Source organism: Nyctereutes procyonoides, unplaced genomic scaffold (genome assembly GCF_905146905.1).
Source record: "Nyctereutes procyonoides isolate TBG_1078 unplaced genomic scaffold, NYPRO_anot_genome, whole genome shotgun sequence".
Lineage (NCBI taxonomy): Eukaryota > Metazoa > Chordata > Mammalia > Carnivora > Canidae > Nyctereutes > Nyctereutes procyonoides.
Window position 1 is genome coordinate 15,171,213 of NW_026575133.1, and position 25,039 is coordinate 15,196,251.

At 41.9% G+C, this 25,039-nt stretch overlaps 1 pseudogene; it reads left to right on the plus strand.

The window, feature by feature from the left end:
* Positions 1 to 12,302: 12,302 nt before the first annotated feature.
* On the plus strand, positions 12,303 to 24,771 carry LOC129493582 (rhomboid domain-containing protein 3-like; annotated as a pseudogene).
* Positions 24,772 to 25,039: the final 268 nt, after the last annotated feature.

Here is a 25,039-nt window from a genome sequence, read left to right on the forward strand (position 1 = left end):
GAAAGAAAGGCAGAGACTCAGGCAGAGGGAGAAGCAGGCCCCATGCAGGGAGCCTGACGTGGGACTCAATCCCGGGTCTCCAGGATCATGCCCTGGGCTGAAAGCGGCACTAAACCGCTGAGCCACCTGGGCTGCCCCATGCCATTTTTTTTTAAAACTGGAGAGAGACAGAGATAGAGAAACAGAACAGAATGCAGCTAAAAAGCTAAGTGGCACTTCCAGCAGCCTCACACTACAAATGAGATTTTTAAAAATGAAGTTCAATACCTCAAAGGATGAAGGATCCTGGAAATTACTTAAGGCCTTCAGGTAGGGCCTTTCAAGAACTACAAAATAAAAGTGAGTAGCATTGAATCCGAGCTGGGCAAATGTTATGATATCTAAAACCAAGCCTCAAGAAAGTGAATCTCCTCATTGGAATGAGGTATTATGCCCCTACTCTAGCTACTTACCAACAGCTAAAATCGAAGGCACCTACAACACTAAATGCTAAGGGGGATGTGTTTCCTCCATAACTCAAAGAGGTCTAACAGATGCTGTGCTTCTTTCGGGGTAGGGGGTGCAATACGCAGCCATTTGTCTTTTACTAGGTGTTATCCTAGTACACTCCTGACCACTAGCTCCCTAGAAACCTTTCTGAAATGCAAAAATCCTTGAAATTCAAAGGGTTTCACTCCCATCCACCTTAATAATGTATTGGACCAAGGTCTCTAGCATTGGTACCACTTCTTGTTTGTACTCCTCAATCAATGTGATGACATTGGTATAATGGATCAATGTGACATTCTATAGGATATCCACAAGGTGTAGATCTCTAGGTCTTGGAGTACTGTAATTGGACTATATATACTATTATAGAGGGGAAAAGAATTAATACAGGCCTAGGGCAAGACTGTAAGTGAATGTCATTGTCAATGCTTCCTTGCAGGAGACAAGAACCTCCTTTGTGCTACCAAATAGATCCTCCGGTTCCTACACTCTTAGACTGGCTCTTATATTCAGCCTTTAGCTGTTTGGTGACTATCTTTAGTTTCTCTTTATCCCTCTGTGGAGCATCGGTACCACTTAGCAGTGTCCAACCAGCTCTACTACCATTGTAGGCATTGGTTTCTCCATACCTTCAAAGTACCTGAATGCTTGTACTGGTAAGGAAATTTCCTCCCATTAGCATGTTTCCTCAGGTTGCTTCAGGGAGTCTTCAGCTATTAGGACACTACCTTGTGCCCGAAACTATTCATGTCGTCTGTCCCATTCATTACCAGCTAGGTAGTGAAGGTGCCCATCCTCAAGCTCTCTCAGACCACTTCCACTACCCTGGGTCCATTCAAATCTTCTGAGAAGCAGATACTCAGATGGAATCAGATGTGCAAGAGATTTGTGGGTAGAAACAACTATAAAGGATAAAGAGAGAAGGGGCAGTAGAGGACAGGATAAACCTTTGGGACTGACATCTAAGAATGGAGAGAGAAGAAGAGGAGGACTTAGACAAAAGAGTATAGACAATGCAGTTCTTTTTTAAATTGTATTTATTCGTGAGAGACACAGAGAGAAAGGCAGAGACATAGGCAGAGGGAGAAGCAGGCTCCCTGTGTGGAGCCCATTGTGGGACTTGATCCCAGGACCCCAGGATCACACCCTGAGCCAAAAGCAGACACTCAACTGCTGAGCCACCCAGGCACTCCTAGACCATGCAGTTCTGAGGAATTTTTGGTCAGACCAATGAGGAATGCCTGAACAAGGTTGCCCATTAGAAGAGTCCTTGCCTAAGATTATTCAGGCAGTCATTTTGAAATTGAGACTCAAACCTACAGTCTCCAGAGTCCATGCTGTTTCAATCCTACCATAATTGCTCTAAGTTCTCATCTGCTAATTAAAATTGGCAGTCTCTTAACATTTGGGTTTCTCTCTGTGGTTTCCACAAGGACTGGACTCAGGTTTATCTTTTCTCAAGTTCTCTACTTTTCATCAAATCTTGGATCTGGAGGGTTACTAGGCTCTTGGCCATTTATTCAGTTCTCCTTGCCTCCTGTGGATAGGGTTCTCTAGAAAATTTGGACAAGGAAGTTTGCAAAACATGGAAGGATGGCTTAACCCCAGTGAATGGGTAAGGACCTTATTGACTTTGAGGCAAGGAAATAATATGGAACTCGAGTTTCATATTCTCTATCAAGAGACACATACACACTTTCCTGTATGCATCTCTATCCATTCTTTACTCAATGAAATTAGGTTCTGGCCACATTCTGAGTGAGCGTAGTTAGGTTCTAAACCTCTAGTATCCTGTAGGATGGTGGCAATGTCTTCAAAATCACAGAATGGTTAAGTGGTCAGATAGGTTAAGTAACTTGCCAAGTGCATTCAGCTACTTAAATGGTGGTTCTCAAACCTATGACAAATTGAACAATTATCAATAAAGTGAGACCCTGGCCCCAAGTGTCCTAAGCCAACCTCCTTCATATTCACCACACACATTGTGGAAGGTGGTGTTGTAAAGAGGAAAGGGTGTAAGCTTTGGAGTTAGGCAGGCTTGGGCTGTAAATGACTGTCAATTTTCAAGTGTGTTTCCTCAGGGAAGTTAAGTTCTTAGCCCTGAATGTCCCCATCTCTAAAGCAGAGTTAATTATACTTAATTTATAAGATCGATAAGATATTTAAATTTGTACATGCAAAAGCAGCTGGTATAGGCAAGCATATGGTAGGGGCTTAACAAATATTCATTCCCACCTTTGGAAGATATTGTTATGATGGACAGAAACACCTCCTTAGTCTCCCAGGGCAGCAAGCAGTGAATCAACAGAGGCCTTCCCTGACCCCACAGAGAAACTGAGACCTCACTGTATCAGCTTCGAGGTTGCCATTTGGAAGGCAGTTGTACCAATAGTAATTAATTTCCTCAGTCCTAGATTTCCTGTTAATTATTCTGAAAACATACTCACATATTGTCAACAAGGCTGCTTTCAAAATTGTAGCCATTTTTCATCCTTAATAAAGTCTCTCTCTTGTCTTCTCCCTTCTGTTTCACAATGGAAAACATCTTAATCCTAGAAATTTAAAGAATATGGGAAAATAGGAAGTATAGAGCCCCCTTTTCAACTCCCCTTAAAGAAAAGCTGACCTCTCCTTTATCCCCTGGGTGCAGGGACTACCCATTCTCTGTTTTGCTCAATCTTCACACCAAGGCTCCATGTCAGTGACTGTGAACTTGTGATTCCCACTTCAGACATGAGGAAACCGATACTAAGGAAGGTGGCTAAGATCACATGTTAGATGTTGTCAGAGTTGATATTTGAGCCCAATATGTCTGCTATGAAAATCCATGCTTGTGTCAGATATGTGCCATTTCAGCCTAAAATCACACACACACACACACACACACACACACACACACACATGCACACACAGTTTATTGCCTCCTGTTTCTGGTTTGTTATATAAAGAAGAAAAGTACCTCCCTTCTCTGTCACTTCTGTTCTCCATACTTAAAACCATTATTTCCCGCTGATCCTAGTAAATGCTAAGGAAATAGTAGTTGTGAATTAAGCTTCTTTCTTTGTTGAAAAGGAAGGTGTTTTGTTAAATACAATCTAAAGGGTTCTCCTCAGGTCAGTGAGCAAGCTCAAAAAAAGGCGATGATATTATTGCAGGATGATTAGAAGAATAAAAAGCCCTTTGTATGTGAGGACTGTGTCATTTACTTTCTCTGGAACCATGTAATGCTAAACCCTTATGCATTAATGAAATAAAAGACAGTAAATCAAGGATCATCCTGGTGCTGAAGAAAGGTCTTTGTAGAAGATTAGGTCATCCTAGGGGTGAATCTCAGCAGCACCACTGATTTGCCCTTTGACTTGGAAAAATCAATTGCTTCCTCTTAATCCCCATTTTCTCATGTCTAGAATCAGAGGTTGGGTAGGAAGGATGATCCTCTAGGTCTCTTAGTCTCTGTGTCTATGGTATTCAGTCGTGTTTGGGGACTAGGATGTCTTCCAGCCACCTCCATAGTTGGGGACAGGCCACAACAGCAGTAGGTGTCTCTCACTGGGCATCCCTGCTGGAAGGCAAAAATACCTTTCCACCTTTCTGGATAGTGTACATTTTAAAGTTTGCAAATATCTTTCCTCATTTATTCTAATTGCAGACAAGTAGGGTCTTCTATACAAAGAAGATAAAGTTCACTCATTTCAAAACATCTTCCTCAAAGATAACAATGTATAGGAGTTTCCTTAAATATTTCAGAATCCCATTTCTGCTGCCAACTAACCCTTCTTTCAAAGAGCCCTAGTGGGCAAAGTTGAGTCAATACTATTTCAATCAGAGCAAGATCTATCGTTGGGTTCAGCTGTTGAAGAAAAAGATGTTGAGAGGTAACCTTTAGTTTTCCCTGTGGTTTTAGCTCTTAAGGAGAAGGAAGGTATTGCTGGTACCTTGAGACCATCTTTGTCACAGCTGAGAATCATCTCCCTGACCAGTGAAATTGGTAGGAAAGTATGCAAATGTCTCTCGAACACATCTAACTGTTTAAAGTGCCTTTGGATCAGACTTGGAGCCAAACTCTGAAAAAGAATGCAATATATTAAAATGCCTCTTCTTTCTGAGGGGGAGAATAAGTAATGATTCCCAATATACATTGTGAAGGTTGTTCTCTAAATGGTAATGAGGCATCACTGGGTAAATGTTGGCTGGAAATATTGGAAAACAAAATATTTCCATGCAGCCCAACCAAGGGCATGGATGACTTCAGGAAAGAGCGACTAATCTGAAGGCAGAGGTACCAAATGCACCCAGTCAGGATAAAATGTTGGTGAAGAAATTAAAGACTTGGTTAGATCTGGTGAGCCTCAAACCAGGCAGAGGCTTGAGAATATCTTGCAACAGCCCTGAACAAGCCAACAGAGAAAGATGCTTCCAGTGAAGTTTCTGCTTTATTGTTCTTGTCCCAATCTTTCACTGATATGCCATGAAGAAGAGTAACAATAGAAGAAACTAGCTTGATGTTCCTGTCAATATAGGAGCCAAACAGGAATCTGCCTTTCACACAATGAAAGTGCCCCAGGGCAGTTCTCAGCCCTTGCTCCTTGATCCAGTGCCCTTGTGCAAGACACAGCCTACACAACTATGCATGGCAGCCCTAGACCTTCACAATCCCTCAAAGGTACCATGTTTTCTCTTGATTAGGAATTTGTACCAGGCTAGAGCACTCCCTACACTTCCTTGAGCCCTTTGCTGGTCTACTGCACATTCACATCTTAGGTGTCTGCTAAGACATCACTTCCTTGAACTGCAGCCTGGATTACATGCCTATATTAGGTGTCCACACTTTACTGCTTGTAACTGCAGTTGCAGTTGCCTGTTCTTTGGCTCTTCTACTTGTTGGGAGCTCCAAGAGACCACTGAGAGTATGTTTCTCTTCAGTGCTGTCCACATGACTAGGCATGGAGTGGACACCTACCCAATGTTTGTGCAAAAAGAAGAAAAAGGTGAGGGGAAGGGAGGGAGAAAAAGAAAAAAGAAGAAAGGAAGAGAGAGATAAAAGGAGAGAGGAAAAGAAAGTAGGAGGGGAAGAAGGACACAAAGAGAGGAAAGTCAAAAAGAAGAGAGCCAAGGGAGAGCAGAGAGGGGAGAGAGAAACTGGGCAAGTGGGGGGAAAAAATGAGCTCGGCTGCCCTGGAGATGGAGCTGGGCTTCTTTGTGGGCCTTGCCTGTCTCACTGGCCCTCTGTTTCTTCCTCATTTTTTACCATCATCAGCACACTCAAAGTCTGACTCTCCAACAGAATTGGCTTGAGCAAAACCTCTTCATCTATGAAAGGTCTTGCTTTCTTGCCCAGGGTCTTGCTTCCCTCCTCTCCCAGGGCATAGTTCCATCAACAATGTCAAGGTCCACATTTGGGGAGTGGGCTCAAGCCAGCTAAGACTTCTAGTTGTGAGCCAGATGTGAGGGGTGTCTCCGCATTCAAGTTTAGTAAGATCCTCCCCATCCGTGAGGAGCAGGGAGGCTGCTGCAGGCTGTGCAGGCTGCAGAGTAAATTGTTTTCCAAGCTTATTAAAAGTATTTCCTTGGGAAAATATCCTTTTTTTTTCTGCCAGAGTTGGGGCTCACAGTCTTGATCTGGGGCTTCCTGTTAGTGATATGTTCGGGAAAAGGGTTTGGGGCCTGGGATTTCCTACTGGCTGCTGAGAGAGAAATGTGCTTGATTGCTGGGGGGTTGAGAATTGCATTTAAGTTTTCATTGAATTTGTGATTTTTCACTTGGAACATCATTACCTGGGGAGCTTGTTTAAAATGAGCAGTCTTAAGTCCCCACCACAAAGATTTTGATTTAGTGAGACTGGAGAGGGTCCTGAGACTCTGCCTACTTAACAGTCATCATCAGTACAGTTGAAAACTGTTGCAGACTTGGGTCCCACTATGAGCAGAATAGAAGCTAGTGTAATCTCCATGTATATTGAAACTATATACTGACCATTTTTCATTTGGTGGCCAGCTCTTGGTGGGTTTGGAATTCCTTGTTTGGGCCTTAGTTTCCTCTTCTCCAAGCAGGATTCCCTCTTGCTGGGGGCACATTACTGGGAATCAGGTCACAGCACATTCTCATTTCCTTCTCAGAGAACTCCATGAGGGGATGCCTGCTGCTGCCACCCAGGTGGACACAGATGCTGGGGAGGGAAGTAACAGCTCTGCACCAAGCTGGCTTCATCCAGGGAAGCTACAACTTCGGCAGTGAGTTAGTCGCTTTGTTGGAGAAAGGGGTTGGGAGGTAAGATGCCAGAGATCCCTTCGGAGGTTTGTAATGTGCACTGAACAGGGGAGGGAATGGCAAGGAACAGTGAGAAGAGAGGGAAGGGAAGCAGGAGCAGGAGTCCCTGCAGCCCAGTCTTCTCTCAGCTTCTAATTAGCTGTGGGACATGGTACCAGCTTGTGTTTCCAGGGCTTCCTTTTGCTCCTGTGAAACAGAGAACCCACCATTGGTGAATTCTCAGAATGGAGTTATTTTTTTTTCCCTACACTTGTCTTCTCTGAAGCAGTGCTTTGTTTTGTTGTTTGTTTTCCCGTATTGCACATTCTCTTCCCCTCCAGCTTTGTTTCCCTTTTTCTCAGAGACTGCGTTTGAACTAGTGAGTTCTTCTAAAAAATAGCTTTTTAAAAGTTGTGTTTTTCCACAGTCTATTCTTCAGTTAGTTATTTATTCCTTTACCTCTTTATAAAAACTGAGTGATTTGATCACACTCTAAGGACTTGACCTTGGATAAAGTGAGTAGAACATTCCCCTGACGTGCTGCCTGCATGGTGTGGGACATTCTTCCAATATTTCTACCAAATCTGTTCCTGCTGCCCCAGCCTGTTCTTTACCTCTCCCCTTGCGCTTCTTCCTTCTCTGCTTCTGATGGCACCAAGGCTTTCCAGCTTCATTTAAATCTTAGCTCAAACATTCCCTCTTTAGAAAGTCTTTCCTTGCCTCCACATCTTACACGACTCTCTCATTGTTCTAGAATCCCCCACCCCACCTTCAGTTTTCTTCACTGCACTTTAATCATTGATTCTCAAAATTCGCTACAAATTAGAATCACTTGGAGAGAGCTGATTAAGCACATGTATTCCCAAGTTCTAACCCCTGGTTTAACTGGGCTATGGTGGAGGATCTGGTATTTTTTTTTTTAATAGAAGCCCTCCAGCTAATTCTTATGTGTAACCGGGATTGAAAACTTTTGCCTAACCATTGTTATATATTTGCTGTTTGTTTGTTTGTTTGTTTGTTTGTTTGTTTGTTTGTTTGTTTTAGAGAGAGTGAAAGTGAGAGAGATCACAGAAGTAGAGGGAAAGGGAGAAGCAGACTCATGGCCGAGCAGAGAGCCAGATGTAGGGCTCGATCCCAGGATCCTGAGATCATGACCCAAGCCAAAGGCAGACACTTAACTGACTGAGCCACCTAGGTGCCCCTATATTTGCTGTTTGTCTCAACTACTGAGAAATATTGCAAAAAAAAAAAAAAAAGGAGGGGGGCAACAAATTTCTTCCCCAAACATATACATGCAATTTGCAATGTATCTTTGGAGCATCTCCCATAAAGGGGTGGAGTACCCCTTACACTGGAATGGTCTTGTGACTGGTGTTGACCAAGAGAGTGTTGTAGACATGACACTGTAGAGCCTCTGCAGCTAGCCTCACTGGAGGAAGAAAGGCTATGTAGAGCAGACATAAGCTGTCCCAGTAGAGGTCCCTTAGACTAAACAGCTGATAGCTAGCACCACATGCCTGCTGGAAATCAGGCCATCTCTGACCAATCTGCCACAGTTGAGGTATGCGATGACTGCAGTTACCCCCGGTGAGACCAAAAAACAGCCCAGCTGAGCCCAGCCCAAGTTGCTAACCTACAGAATTTAGAGCAAATAGTTATTGCTCTTAGCCAATAAATTTTGGTACTACTTGTTATGGAGCACAGCTAATACAGAACATAAGCTTCATGAGGGCAGAGATGATGGGTTTTTTGTTGTTTGCTTATTTTCATTGCTCTATCCTCATTACCTAGATCAATGCCTATCAAGGCACATAGTACGTGCTCAATAGGTATTTTCTAAATAGATCAATGATATTTGATAGACCTTTATAAAGAGCTGTTTTGTACTATGCTAAAAGTCCAATTGGCAGCATAGAGACTCCCCTACCTACTTAGAGTCCAATAATGAGCCAGAATACAACTTGTCTCATCCCCCAAGATATCCCTCAAACTGCAACAGTGAAGCTCTCCTCTCTCAGTGGGTTGTTTTGTAAATGGATTATTTAGCATAAATCTTTGCTGATACAGGAAATCTGTTTTTTTTTAATTCCTAAATCCTCAGCTCAAACACTCCTTAGTTCAGAAATAATATAGACATTGACCACTTTCTCCAGTCCTCTCCTGGGAAAAGCATCAGCGTAACCCAGGGTGTGAGGACCCCATGCTAAGGAGGAAGTCAGGGTGGTGGTGGAGCTGGAGGCAGTGAGGATAAGACATTTGTGAATAATAAGCTATATTCAGAAGTAAGAAGCTATATTCAGAAGCCAAGAAGCTGTCATTACACATCCCAATGGGAAGAGGAACTAAGAGAGGATATCAGCTTATTTGACATCACCAAGGCACTAAGCAAGGATTATGTCATTGAAATTCCAATGAGGTTGTATGAGAGATATTGTCATGACAAAATAGTTTGTAGCTGAGAAAACAAGCACAAGGAGATAAAATAATTCACCTAAAATGCACTGTTAGATGAGTCCAAATCTCAGCTTTGTCCCCAGATCCCACCACACTCTTGACCTTTACCCTATATTTCCTCCTTGTGACTGGGAAAATAACAAAGGATTCGAGGTCAGACATGAATTGTATTCTTGGAAAGTCTGAATAACTGAATGACTTTGAGCAAATCATTCAACTGCTCTGAAGCTGAGTGTTCTCAGGTACAAAATGGGTTTAACAATCTCTCCCAATAGGGCATAGGAAGAATAAATGAGAATGTGTATTTTGGTGGCTGGCACATGGGCGGTACTCCACAAAGGTGTGCTCTCTTCGTCCTATGACTCAGCCTTCTCTCAAGGGAACGTCTTTTTCACTCTCCTCTGTGGTGCTTAGGGGGAACCCTAAGGCTTGCCCTTGTGCTGTTTTGAGATTTAAAAAAATATATTTATTTATTTGAGAGAGAGAAAGCTCACGAGCAGGGAGGGGGAGGAACAGAGGGAGAAGAAGAAGACTCTCTGCTGAGCAGGGAGCCCAATGTGAGATCAGAATCTGAACTGAAGGCAGATGCTTAACTGATGGCACCACCCAGGTGCCCCTGCTTTGAGATTTTTGATCCAAGAGTTCATGTAGCTCTTGCAGTTGGCAGTGTGCTTTTTTAAGGCAGGAAACCAAGTTTGGCCTTTTGTTAATTTTTGCCCTTATATTCCCTAGCACATGGGTTTAGTGCTGGTACCCGGTGAGAGCTTGGTAATGATTACTGATGCCTGTTTTTTTTTTAAATTAATTAATTAATTTATTTATGATAGTCACAGAGAGAGAGAGAGAGAGAGAGAGAGGCAGAGACATAGGCAGAGGGAGAAGCAGGCTCCATGCACCGGGAGCCTGATGTGGGATTCGACCCCGGGTCTCCAGGATCGCGCCCTGGGCCAAAGGCAGGCGCCAAACCGCTGCGCCACCCAGGGATCCCACTGATGCCTGTTAATAAGAAAATTAAATAAGAGTTTTGAATATAGAGAAATGTACAGACAACCTGATTCTGGTATCTCCTAAGGGCACTTTCCAGCTATGCTGAGCTCTGTACCAGCCCTCAAAGCGTTTGGGGCTTGTGATCAACAGGAAGGACCACTGTCACCAAGTTGGATTCTTGTGATACATGTTAGTCTTTACAGTCAATTTGGTGAGTTTCACTGAGTTTCTACAATCAACAGCGTTATCAGCAGGGATACTGCATAATTTTAACAGTGAGTAACAATTATTTGGTTTACTGCGGTAGACACTTTATAGATATTGACTTTTTAAATGTATACCCCAAACCTAAGATGTAGGCAGTATTGTTATAGTTGAGGAAACCAAAGTACAGAGAGGGTAAGGAACTGACCCAAGGTCACATAGCTAAGAAAGGAGTAGAGCTTGATTTGAAATATGTCTCTCCTATAGTACCTTTTTTTTTTCTATGGGCTCTGCTGATATTAGGCTCTTGTAAGTCTCCCTTTTATCATTCTTCTATAACTTCCCAGCCCTCTCCCTTCCAGATGGATGACACATTCAATCCTTGAGGTGAAAGTGGGAGCTTGTAAAGCTGGGAGATATCCATTCTTCTTAGGATGGCTTTGCCTGTCTTTGCTGAGAACCACTGGGTCAGCTCCTAAATAACCTTATAGTAAATATTTATGCATTTATTTGCTTGTTTTCTTTCTTTCCTTCCTAGAATGTAAGCTCCAGAAAATATTTATTTTGTTCAATGCTATACCCCATTGTGTAGAACAGTTCCTGCCATAGAGAAGGTGCTCTGTAAATATTTCTTAAATGAATCCATTGTTGGTTGATTTCATAGTTTAATTGCCAGAAGAGCCATCTTGTTTTCAAGCTATTTGGAAGCACTTTGCTGCTCCCTGCTCTCTCCCTGCAAATGCACATCATCACTATGTTTTATCCTCATGAGATGGTGCTTCACTGGTGAGATCACATATGTCAAATCATTAAGCACTTTAGATATGTAACCATCAAAAAACTGGGTCCTTAAATGTCTCAGTCTCTGTAGAGCTGTAATCTGAGAACCGAGTCCAAAACAGAATATTTTAATAGGAAGCTCAACTTCTACTTGCATCCCTTGAAAAGCATTAAATCTGATCCAATTCATAATCAATAGCAATGTTTCTGAAAAGCAGCTCTTTTTTCCTTTTCTATTTACTGTTGCTCTGGTGTCCCTGGAATATTTCTCAATTCCCAGACCATTTGGCTTTTCTCTGTCTTCCTCCCTCACCACCTCCAGGCCTCTGTCAGGTGGACTGAGCCTCCTTGCCTCAGTCTTCTGATTGTCCCGTCAGCTTCTCCAGCACACTATCATTTACGAGCTGTGAAACCTTGAGCAGGTAGTAAAGACTGTTTATGCCTCAGCTTCTTTGTATTCAAAGTGGAAATTTAATCCTGTGAGGATTAATGAGTTCATACTCATCAAATGCTTAGAACAGTGCCTGCTACACAGTAAGCACTTGATCTGAGCTGCTGTTATTATTAGTAGTAGTAATGATATCATCTAACTCCTGATTGTGCACTGCTAAGTATCTGAGAATCAACAGACTAAAATGGAAACTCAGCAAAAGGAAGGTATAAGTCTTAGTCAGCAAGGTCAAATATCTCCCTTTTTGTCTCATATATGTATGGGGAAGTGGTGTACAGGGAGAGGTGGGGGACAGTGGAAGCTTCATTATGAAATCCTGCACCTGTCAAGGTATTGTAAGCGTTTAGATATTAGAAAAATTCTCTTTGTTCCGCAGGTCATGGTACATATTTTCAGTTTTATCTATTCTTTAATATTATTCCTCTTTTTTTTGGACCATTTGTCTTCAAATATTTTAAATCTTCATCTAACACTCTCTTGAGACTCTCTGTACTGTCTGACCTTCTCTTTTGATTTTCTTCTTTAATTTCATAGCTTTCCTGCTGATCACAGTGTTAAGTCTCCCAGCGACTTCTGAAGGTCTCTTCTTGGCAATTCTCATGCTACGTGATACCAAAAACATCCTGTAAGCCTCTGTGGCACCGGAGAGAGGCAGGATGAGGCCAAGCCAGTCTGTTCCATGTTCCAGCAATGACAGTGCACAGGGCAAACCATGTGGAGATAATTGCCAGAATCGGGGCAACTACCAATGCCCAGTGCCAGCCAACTACATCTGTGAAGCCCACCAGAGAAATGGTGTGATTGCTATGTGCACGAGGGAGGCAGGACTAGGGGACCCAATTTGGTCTGAGCCCAGGGTGGAGACTAGATGAATCCTAATTTAGAAAGTACTATAATTGAGTCTGTCTCGGCTCTGTTTCCAATATATAAAATGGAAGCAATTTAATGGAATTTAGCATTTCAGATTTAAAAGATATAGCCAGAAAAGGGGCTAGGATTTTTGCGTTATGAACCTTGAATATCCTATTTCTCTAATTACGGGATTTCTTTTTCCAATCATATTTTTCTTGTAACTCAAATTCAGTCTGCTTTAGAAAGAGTCATGATTTAAGAAAATCCAAAGTTATAAATAAGATAAAATCAGAAAGTGTTGATTTGCTTCTTTATTTTATTCTAACTTTTTAAAGCTGCAAACTCTCCTGGGTGCCTTGCAGATCTGTTTCAGAGCATTAAGTCCCTGTTCAAGTCTTACAGGAATTAGGATGGTGTGAAGAAAAGAATAGGGAAACTGAAAGCTGAGGTAGTAGGAGCCACTGCCAGTAGAAGCTCAAGGTGAAATGAAGATGAAAATGTGCCTGAATTTTAAGCTAATGCGAAAGGGAAACCCATTGAGCCCTGGGGGAGAATTTAACACATATCATTGTTAATCTTGCAAGGAGAGGCACTGCCTTGAAGCTTGTGCTGCTAATCTGATGAACTTTCAGAGAAGCTCACATTTTCTTGAGGTCTGGGAGCAAGTGGAGGAGATGAAGGTAGAGAGAGAGAGAGAGAGAGAGAGAGAGAGAGAGAGAGAGAGAGAGAGATATCTTGGAGAAGTGACCCAAGGATGCCCAACGAGTTCTGTTTCCAGAGTCCTCAGCATGAAAAGTGATACCTCTTCTTTCCTGACATGTTCCTGGTTATTTCCTGATCCTTTTGATGCATTACTATACCCGAGAGGTAGTAGAGTGAGGTGCTTAAGAACTTAGGTTCTGTAGCCTGCCAACATGGATTTGAGTCTTATATACATGGATTATAGTTTGTATCACCTTGGTCAAGCCATCAAAAATCTCTGATCAGTAAGATGGAGATACTAAATGCCTCACACTGCCCTTCTGAAAATTCAACAGTTCATATAAAGCACTTAACATACAGCCTGGTACCAACTGGGTAAGTGCTGTCATTATTTAACAATAATAATGTTGATTATCAATATTAATTTCCCCTGGAAAGCACAAGAGGCTTTCCCCCTGACAAGCAGAAGTTTTGATGGCTAGGTCTGAATTGGGACTTGGTTTGCAATCCCTTTGACCTCAGGTGATGTGTATGCATCAAATGGAAACCTGAGCTGCAAAACCTTAGCTTCTCAGCCTGACCTGCCTTTTATAGGAAGAGGATCTCTGTTGAGATAATGGTGCCTTCAATGCCATCACTGAATGAGAAGCAGGTGACTCAATACTGATCATCTGCTGCTCACTCACTTCCACTGCAGAGGAACTGTGCTCCCTACAAATAGTCAGTTAGAAGCACAGAGCAACGGGGTCTAGTTGGAAAGTGAATTCAGTGGGGTCAGAGCTGAACTTGGTGAGCCCAGATCAGCAAGAGCCAGTCTACATGCCCACCTCCCCTGAAGATTGCCTGTATATTCCCTCCTCTGCTTATCTATGTGCTAGTCAGACAGACCAGACCACAAGTCCACTTACTAGCTCAATGAAAGCCACAAGTTCATCTGTGAAATGGAGGTAATAATGGTATTTATCTTAATGGCTTGTAGTGAAAATCAAATAAGATCTTGGCACAGTGTAAAAAATTCAGTTAATAGTAGTAATTACTGTGTTGGTCCTTTGGCCTAGAGTCCCCCTCCTCTCGCTTCTCTTCTTTTCCTCAGTGTCTGGCTGTGTCCTCCCCAGATGACATTGGTCACAGTGAACAACTTCGCTCTTCACTTCATTCCATCTGTTTAGGTCTCTCATCAGCATTTGTAGACCTTATTGCAATAGTGCTCTTGTCTATGGGTTTTATTATAGCAAACATTAATTATTAAAATTTATATTATGGAAAATATTCGTTAAGTAATTCATTCATTTACTCAAAAATATGTATTGAATATTGGCACACTCTAGATGTGATGATCTGGCAATAAAGGTAAAACCTTGCCTTCATGGAGCTTACATTCTAGGGAATGAGATAGATACACATATCTAAAAATGTCTCAAGGATAGGAATACAATTTAAAGAATAAGACAGACCATTTGGTACCTACCTCTCAAGTGAAGACACAGAACATTTCCCCTAGAAGGACCTTGTGTGTCCCTTCTCAGACACATCCTTCTCCATTCCCTGGAGCAAAGGAACTAAGCATCCTGGCTGGCAGATTGTGTCCTTGCTTTTCCTTATAGTTTTGCCACCTACATAATGAATGCTAAATGCTAGTTTATTTGTTTTTTTTAAATGTCATGCAAATTTCAATGTCATAGAAATATATGTATTACCTACATTTTTCTGTGCCTTACTTCTTCCATTCTATAGTATGTTTTGGGGTTTATCTTCATTGACACTTGGAATTAGAGCTCACTCAGGTGTCACTGCTGGATAGTATTACTTTCCCACACTTTATGTGTACATTCTACTATTGATATATATTTGGATTATTTCACTTGAAATAATTATCATGCTTCACTTACCATTCTTAAAACTGGCCCCTGGCTCCCATTGCAAGAGTTCTCGTAAAATGTAAATTTCTTGATCATTTGATAAATTAATAAATTTCTAGAGGATTGGGCCTCTTCTCTTGGGTGCTTATTGTTGCCTCTCACAGAGTAGTTGATCAAAACTGGTTTAAGGGACAAATTGGAAAGAAACTGGTTAATGTTGAATTTGATGAGTTTCTGGTTGAATTTGTCCTTTCTTTATAGGAAGAAGTAAAACACAAGATAAATCATCCATAGATTTTATTTCCTGAATAAGAAGGAAGCTTTCAAAGAAGGGGATTTAAAGAGGCAGGTCTTCAAAATAGGTGGAAGAAACATGAGTCAGTGTGGTATTATGAAAGAACTTCAGATTGCAAACTTCTTAAAGGCCAGAACCATATGTTCTCATAAGTGACAGCAGTAATGAGGGAAGATGATGTTCATCTTAAGTGTGAGTTGGGAATTGAAGGAAATATGCATAGCGTGCCTAGTCCCATGTCACCCATCATATAGTACGTGCCGGGCCATCTTGTTTCATCCTTGGCTTTCCAGGTCTGCCACTGAGTTGCTCTATGACCTTGAATGGATTACTTCTCCCTGGATCTCAGTTTATTTGTGAAATCCCAACCATGAAAGCAATTCAAGTAGCCAGGTGCCAAAGTTTAAAGAGGAAATGAAGTTCCCAGGTATCTCAAAGTCACTATCATTGGTAGGAAGTTGTACGATTCAGCAAACCAACAAAAAGAAAACATGTTATTTCTTGCTGACATGTCAGCATAGGCTATCAGACCAAATCAGGGGCAGGTTTACCTACTGCATCAACTGCTTCCTTACTGTTGGGCTATTCAAAAAGTTCTTCATATTTCTCTGGTCAAGAACAGCAAGGCCAAGTATACCTTTCCATCCTGGTGCCCAGATGGAGAGCTTCAGAGTCCCTCATGCCCTGGGTACCAAACTGGGGTTTCTGGCACCAGCAGTGGTAGCAGACTGCAGCTTCAGGCAGCTCAGAGGCAAGTTAAGCCATCCGTGCAGCCAGGCAATAAGGAGGGGATTACAGGGATTGATGGAGTGTGCAGAGAAGGCCTCTGGCAGAACAAAGTGGAATCTAGAGGACTCGCCAGGCCATGCAGAGCATTTCACATTCGTGATCCAGGTCAAACAGCAGGGCTGCCAAGATTTGCTGTTGCTATGGCTGTGCCAGCACAAAGGAAATAAACCTGGCTGGCTGGCTGCCTGCCTGCACCCACTAGGGTCTCCCATCTTGAGGTACAGGGTTGATGAACTCTGAAGTTCCTGTTGTCCTTGCAGAGAGGCCAGCAAATAATTTCCTCCCTGAAATAGGCTTTCCTCAGGGGAATTGTGTCCCTGGTATCTCATGCTGTAAAAAAGCTGCAGGTTGACTCAAAGGGACTTCTCTCACTTTGGAGCTCAGATGATGGGTCAGAAAAGTCCTTCTTGGACTCTGAGTATCTTAGGAGCTTCACAGATGGAATATCTTGGCTTCACAGATGCTCTTAAGGCCCTTGCCATGTTTGGAATAAGCAACAGAACAGGTTGGCTTTCAAAGGGCAGCCAAGGCCTGGTGGAGAGACTCTCCAGATAGTGGCAGGGCAGCCAACAGCAATCCCAGCAGGGAACTCTGGTGGCTTAAGCAGCTTGAATGTGCCAGATCACAGAGCCCCAAGAACCCCAACCTTCTGTTGCCTCTGTTCTCTGGAAAGTATAGATGGGTTCTCCCTTTAGGATGAAGGAGCTTCTTCCCCAGAGCCTTCTAAGGCTACTATAGAATGGGGCAATACTTCCGTCAGCAGATGGGCCAACAACATTTATAGAAGGTTAACAGGAAAAACCATCTTCAATGAAAGAGGAAGTGCTCCTGTTCAGCTTTAAGACCTCCCTGGCTTTTGGGTTTGCTCTAAGAGGTCTCTCCTTTACTTTCAGGGCTCAGCTCAGCAAGATTTGATTCCTTCAGTCCAGAATCAACGTTCCTTAATCTCTCTCACACTATGGCCATCAGAAAGGACCTCAACACTCAAACTCTCAGGTCTTGTCCCTCCAGGAAATGCCCCCCCCCCCACCATGTTGCCCTGAGGCCTGTCCTATAGGAGCAGTTAATGCACATTTGGTATCCTTAGCCATCTACGTTCAACTCTGGGGTCAAGGGAATATGGGGGTAGGTGGACCATAATCTTGGGGGTTAAAGAGTGGTGAGAATTCTGGTTCTGCTGCTTCCTAACCATGTGTCTTGGGCAAGTCATTCAATAATAAAACAGAAAAAGACTCATAAACTCCAATATAGTTATGAAGATTCACTGAGATTTTCTAGAAAGAGAGAGAAGAGCCAGAGAACAAGCTAAGCACAATACCTAAGTGCCTAGTTGGTAGGGTTTAATAAGAGGGAACCATTATTATTCTGATAGAAAATGCTCATATGCACACATGCAAAATTTTCTAAGGTTTTAAATAATTTCAGGAGGACTCTAGATTGAGAATCCTGATCACAGATTATCAGATCCAATGGCTTTTTAAAAAATTTTATTAGGAAATGGTGGTAAGCCCTAAGAGAAATGACTTTCCTGCAGGTACTTAGTTACTTAGGAGCAAAGCCAGATCTGGAAACTGGGACTCCTGACTCCAGTGCTCTTCCTCTGGACATTTGCCTTAGAAAGAGCCAAACAGGCCTCACAGTATCACCTACCATCTGCTAAATGACAGAGGTTGGCAAGAGATTCTCCTTACACTGCAGGGAACAGAAAATTACTCAATTCATTTCCTTGTAGTAGGTGAAAATCTCATTCAGGAGAAAAATGAGAGTGTGTGGATAATCAATCTGATGCCACGCTGGTGTACCTAACAACCCTCACAGAGGACACCTAAGTGTAATAAGCTTTCTGTACCTTTGGGATCCATCTGTGTTGGACATCTGTTTGTCCCTCCCGATTTGCTCTCTATTGTCTTCACCCTATTCCGTGCCTCTGGAGGCCCAGCATGGACCACATCAACAGGCACCCTTGCTCTTCGGCTTATGGTTCAGTGCAGTCAATCAGGAGCTTCAGTAGTAAATCAGAGAGGAAGGGAAGTGAAGATAGTGAATTACTTCCCTTCTTATCTTTCTTTTGGGTCATCTCCATCCAGCTATGTCATTCAACACCAGATCAGTGTTCCTCACATGGTCATTGTGAGGAACACCAGTTCACCTAGACCAGTTCTAGATGACTCTTTCCTTCAGGATTCATATAACTCTTCCTCCCCTTGTGTCATTGGGCTTAGGGGTGGTAACTCTTTCTTATTAACCTTAGGTAATGTACCATCCTTTGTGGTTTTCCTATGCCCTGTCCACATCTTTGTAAATAATCTTTTTGTAGGGGCACCTTGGTGGCTCAGTGGTTGAACATCTGCCTTTGGCTTAGGTCGTGATCCTGGGATCCTGGGATCGAGTCCCGCATCAGGCTCCCTTCTGGGAGCCTGTTTCTCCCTCTACCTATGTCTCTGCCTCTCTCTGTGTCTCTCATGAATAAACAAATAAAATCTTAAAAAAAATCTCTTTGTAAATGAACTATCCTTGAATTATCCTGAGTGCACCATCTACTTTATTTTGGGACTCTAACTGATATAGTAGTCTCACGTTGTCCCAAGTCAAAATCTAGCTACAGTTCCCCCTAGTGTTGGATAGGGAGAAAATTCCATTTCAAATAACACTTAACCTTCAGAATATGCCTCCATTCTTGCTGTATCCCTCTAATGTAGCCCCTTTTAGGAGCCCAGATAGAATTTTGCGATTATAGCAATGGGGTCTGATTCATCTTCCATGCCATAGGAGATGTGCACAGGAAGGTGTCAGAAGTGACAGGTAAAGGTGAATAGAGGGGAAAACTTGGTCATCCAGCCAACCACATTCTCTTTTATCTTATGAATTTCATGGAGCTTCTTTTGGTTTTCTGACACAAGCTCAGATTCACAAAAACAACCTGGAAAGCCATTAAATACAGTGACTTTATAACTATACCCTAAGCTTAAACCCTATCTCAATAATTAGGAAAACCGAGTCTTTGAGATATGGAGATATAGACTCCCATTAAAGTTGGTAGAAAAACTTGATTTTGAGTCAAGAAACTAACCCAGAATACACAATCCATGATCTTTTTGTTCTTACTCTACATTTTCCTGATTTGGTCTTCCATAAAAAACTAGTGGTGAGCTGAGGCCAAGAAATATGTTTTTAAAATATTAAGTAATGATTTTTTTTGTATTTACAAATGTTTATTTGGTACCTACTATGTGTCAGACACAGTCTGGACCCTGGAAATACAATGGTTGCTAAGAAAGATATGATCATTGTAGTCAAAGAACATATAGTCTAACCCAGGGCAAACTATGGCTGCAAGCTGTCTGTTTTGTTAATAAAGTTTTACTGGAACACAGATATGCTGATTTATTTATGTAGTGTCTACTGCTTTCCAGCTAGAAGGCAAAGTTGAGTAGTTGCAACACAGATTGTATACCTTACCAATTACTGCTCTATTACTGCCTAGCCTTTTTTCAAAAAGTTCTCTGATTCCTGGCCTAGCCATATACCTTCCTAGTACGTTCCACAGATGTAGACACAATTATTTTTTCTCAACAAATACTTTGTGGTTAGATCAAGAGACTCTTCAGAGCTGAAAGCATTGCCATTGTCTTGATAGTAGGAAATAATCCTTACCGGATTATTTTTAATCTTTGCATCTTTAAGAATTTGCTGAAATTTCTAGAAATGTTAACATATGAACATTTTTTTTGCCTTTTTTTTTTTGTGGATCAGTGTGAATTCAATACACCTGTGCAACTGTGCAAGAAGTTTCAAAGGAGAAACTATTCTGATGCACAGGGGTAGGGGGAATGGATTGAATAGAACCTTGATTGCTCCCATTCCAGAATGTGTCATCTGGTTTTCTGCTGCTCTTAGCCTTCTTCTAAATGTACTTATGCTGTGAATTTCTTTCCAACTTTTTGTTCATAAATACTTGAAGAAAAGAAATGAACTCAGAAATTCCTTTTAACCATTTCCCTTTCACTGGTATTTCACAGCACAAATTTGTAGCTGTGGGATTCTCTGGGATTGAAGAACAGTTGGGATGAAGAGAGTAAAAGCCATGTAATGGTCTGGGAGTGTCCATCCTCTGTGAAACATCTGAATAACACTCAGAATAACATTTAAATAGATACAAACTGCTCTCTCTGAGTCCTTGTAAGTTTAAGATGTTTATTTTGTTCTGGGAATTTATATGGAGTATTATTAAAATTTGAAAAGAAAAGAAATGGGCAGCCCAGGTGGCTCAGCTACCTTCAGCCCAGGGCATGACCCTGGAGACCCAGGATCGGAGTCCCACATCGGGCTCACTGCATGGAGCCTGCTTCTCCCTCCACCTATGTCTCTGTCTCTGGCTCTCTCTCTCCATGTCTCTCATGAATAAGTAAATAAAAAATATTTAAAAAAAAGAAAAGAAATATAACTGATTCTCTAAATGAATAGGTTGGTTTTGTTTTAATTAAAATTAGAATGCTAATGAAATAAGCTGAGACACTCTCTAAAGATAAGGAAAGAAAGGATAATATTGTAGTTTATTCTAGGAAAGAGAAGGAAAAAAAATGGGAGGATAGGTCTAGGCACACCTGTTAGAATTCTTACTGTGATTTACTCAGTGCCTAAAACTGGCTGATATGTAGTCTTCTGGACCATGAATTCAAAATATTATAAATGGAAATTACCCCAATCCAAGGTATGACCTCTGATCATCTCAGTTTATTATCTAGCATGATCAATTCAATCCAAAAGGAATTTACAAAGGTCTTCCTGTGTTATAGGCATTGTGAGCACCCTAAGAAAATATAGCAGTGATGCAGATAACAATGCCTTCCTCAGAGTTTACAATCTAGGTAAGAAGGATAAGAAATATGGCTATACACAAATAAAACACAGCACTATAATTTAAATGCCATACATAGTTTAATCAGGTATAAAACCTAGTGAGAGGCAGAGTTAATGAGAATGAAATAATGCAGAATTGTTTTTGATATTGGAGTTAGGCCCTGGGATAATAAAAAGAGAGGAGGATATTCCAGCAGATATAACAGTATGAGTAGAAGTAAAGATTTCATTGAACACTGACATGTACTTGCATTGTAGAAAACCAGCTTTTGGTAAAGAGGTAGAAAAGGTCACCCAGGATTTTAAATGCAGTGTGAAAATGGAAAGTTTCTAATCCTGAGAAGTGGATTGCACCCTTGAAGTTTCTCTCTAAGCTTGAGATGGTACCTATGTATATGAAAGATTGGAGAGATGAAAAATTTAAGATAGGGAGGCCACTTAGATGAGGATTGAGGTACTCCAGGTGAGGGCAAATGTGATTATAGTAATGAACAGTCTATGGACAGGCCCTAGGCAGACTTGGCACCATTCAAAATATGAATGAGAAGGAGATATGGATACGTGTCTGATTATGTGAAAGTGATTTACAGCCAGGGCTTCAATATGGGGAGACATGTGGCAGTGTGTGTCCCAATCCAGATTGCAGCTAATGAAGATAAATTAGTTAAAAAATAAACACATTTAAAACCTGCTATACTAACCTATGTCTATTAGGCCTTTTAGGACCTAATTCAAGAATGCTCCTCCTCCCAAGAATTTCCTAGCTACAGAAATAGGTTTTGCTTATAGTTCTTTTTTTTTCTTTAAGATTTATTTATTTATTTTTAGAGAGACAGAGAGAGAAAGAGAGAGAGAGAGAGAGAGAGAGAGAGAGCAGACAGAGGGAAGGGCAGAGGGACTCCCTGCTGAGCAAGGAACCAGATGTAGGGCTTGATCCTACAACCCATGAGATCACGACCTGAGCCAAAACCAAGAGTTGGACCCTCAAACGACTGAGCCTTGCAGGTGCCCCTTGCTTACAGTTCTTACGCAATCAGAATACAAACAATTGTGGGGAAAATCATAGAAAAAAGGCAGTGTCTTTTATGCCTTTGTTATCCACTAAATATTCTAGTATAGTGCCAGGCATACTGTAAGTGATACTAAACCGGTGCAGAATGAATCACCCTGATAGACAACTCCTGCAAATACAGGTCACATACACATCAAAGTAGCTGCTTAGAATGGGGAGATGTGAAAAGGAGAAGTTCTCCAGGGTCAAGGAGATAACCATCAGGACCATGTGGATAGAGCACAGGAGAGTTCTTGAAAAATTTAAGTCATTACTCTTAGGGTAAAGGGATTCTTTTTTTTTTTTATAAATTAATTTTTATTGGTGTTCAATTTACCAACATACAGAATAACACCCAGTGCTCATCCCGTCAAGTGTCCCCCTCTGTGCCCGTCACCCATTCACCCCCACCCCCCTCCCTCCTCCCCTTCCACCACCCCTAGTTCATTTCCCAGAGTTAGAAGTCTTTATGTTCTGTGTCCCTTTCTGATATCTCCCACACATTTCTTCTCCCTTCCCTTATATTCCCCTTCACTATTATTCATATTCCCCAAATGAGGGTAAAGGGATTCTTAAGGGCTTGGGAATGATGCTTGGAGGGGCTCATGCATAGAGCTGAAGTGGTTACAGAATTGAAACATAGAAATAAATGAAACAAATGAAGTCCATTCCAGTGATTTTAATCAAAAGGGAAAAATTTTTATTCACCCGTGGGTTAATGAGAAAACAATTTGAGATATTAAGGGGTGGTAAGATATGTTAACTAGGGCTCTCTTCACAAAATGCTTTTGGAGGCTCCTTAAAAGGAGGTGACTAAAGGTTAGGAAATTGTAAAATTAATTATTTCCCAGTATTTTCTGTGAGACTACAGCCTGCATACACACACACACACACACACACACACACACACACACACGTTTGCCTTTACTTGTGGGATACAAACTATATGAAATCTTATGTACCTCAAACGTACATATCACTTAATGTTGAAATATTAGAACCATTCATACTAAAATTGGGAATTAGAAAAGTATGGCTACTATGATCACTACTATTCAACATTTTAATGAAGATATTAGACAATGCAATAAGACATGGATAATAAGTAATAGCCACTAGACAGAAAGAGCTACTGCTGATAGTACTTGGGATTTATCCAAAAATCTAAGTAGTTTGTCAGGTAACCTTTGAATTTTCTATTAGAACTCAAGAAAATTCAGCAAGTTTGATGGATTCTCTCTCTCTTATCATCTGTGTACACCAATGCTAGTTATAAAATACAATTTTCTAATATGAACATGAAGAGAAGTATAAAGCTTACTGAGACACAGAAATGAAGACTTAATAAGATAGAAGTATGCCATGTTTGTGTTTAGAAAGACTCAATAAATTCTTCAAAAATTAATCTAAAAATTTAGTTGCATTCCCAGTAAAATTTCTATGAAATTTGACAATTTAATCCTAAAATCCTTATGGAATAGAAAATGTATAAGAGAAAATAATTTTTTTAAGAAAGAAAATAGTGATGGAGATATGGTTTGTTAGACATCAAAATATAATATAAAGCTGTAGTAATAGACAGGATACAGCACTGGAATGGAAGTAGATAAAAAGGGATCAGTAGAACTCAATAGAATCAAGAGATAAGGGGCATGTGGGTGGCTCAGTGACTGAGGGTCTGCCTTCGGCTCAGGGTGTGATCCCCGGGTCCTGGGATCAAGTCCCAAATTGGGCTCCCTGCGAGGAGACTGCTTCTCCTTCTGCCTATGTCTCTGCCTCTCTCTTTGTGTCTCTCATGAATAAATAAATAAAATCTTAAAAAAAAAAAGAATCCAGAGATAAATGTATTCTAGGGCTAGCATTTCATATAATCAAGGAAAGAACTTGAGACAATTGTCTAGCTATCTGAAAACAAAGAAAATTAGATCCATATCTAAAACAATATACATTATTAACCCTAGGGGAAGGACCTAGCCTTATATCATCTGCTGAGTAATTGGTAGGTGGCAAGAGAGGGTGTGGCTCGCCCTCCAGTCTGCCAGTGTCATGTGCCTGATTGTAAGCCAAGTAGGATCAGGGCTCTTGGGCTTCACAGGGAATCTGGAGTCCTGACTCCAACTTGGGGGCTCCATTTGGCATTCAGGGGAGCATGGGACATGCTCTGCAATTTTGGGCAATGCCTCTAGCCAACTCTTTCCTTTTTTCTTTTTTTTTTTTTTTCCAACTCCTTCCTGATGCTACTGCTGAGCAGCCTGTGCCTGGTGGGGGTTGGCCCCAATCTTGCACTGGCCCCGGAGCTGCTGCTGGACCTTGGCAGGCACAGCAACTGCTGATCCATGCAGCGTTTGGCCCTATTTGGGCGGTTCCTGAGCCTGCTACAGGAGTGCTGCCACATGGGCACAATGCAGTTCCTGCACTCTCTGCCCTGCTCACCCTAGCCTAGCTAATAACAATGCTGCTGGCAGGCCTCAGCAAGTCCAGTGGAGCTGATGGCTGCAGTTCCATGCCTGTCCACCTGGCAATGCTGGTGGGGCTGGGTTACCACCCTAGACAGCCCCAGGGGATACTGTCACTGTGGCTGCTGCCTAGATACCACTGCTTAGCTCTGAGTCACCCACCCTACAGCTCTTCTGTGGCCTTCTTGCTGGCCTGGCCTATACAGCTGGGCCCTTCCAATGGGTGGAGCTTTCTGAGTGTCTGCTGTGGTCAATGTAAGAGGGTGTCTTTTGTAGGACCCAGGTAAAGTATTGATCACTCAGACTCCTTCCTACCTAGATGGCCTGGCTAAACGGCCTATCACTCATTCTACTACCCCAGATCTCCTTATATGGACTCCTCTAGCCTCTGGTTCTACAGTGAAAGTCTCAACTTGGCTGTCTCCAGGCCTGGAGCCTGTGCAGTGGAACTGAGAAAGAAGTCCTCAGAGATGGGCCTGGCCTGGTCAAGGACCCTCAAGGACCCCACTGTGTGCAGCCCTGGATGAGCAGATGCTACAGGAGAGGATCTGGGCCTCACTCCC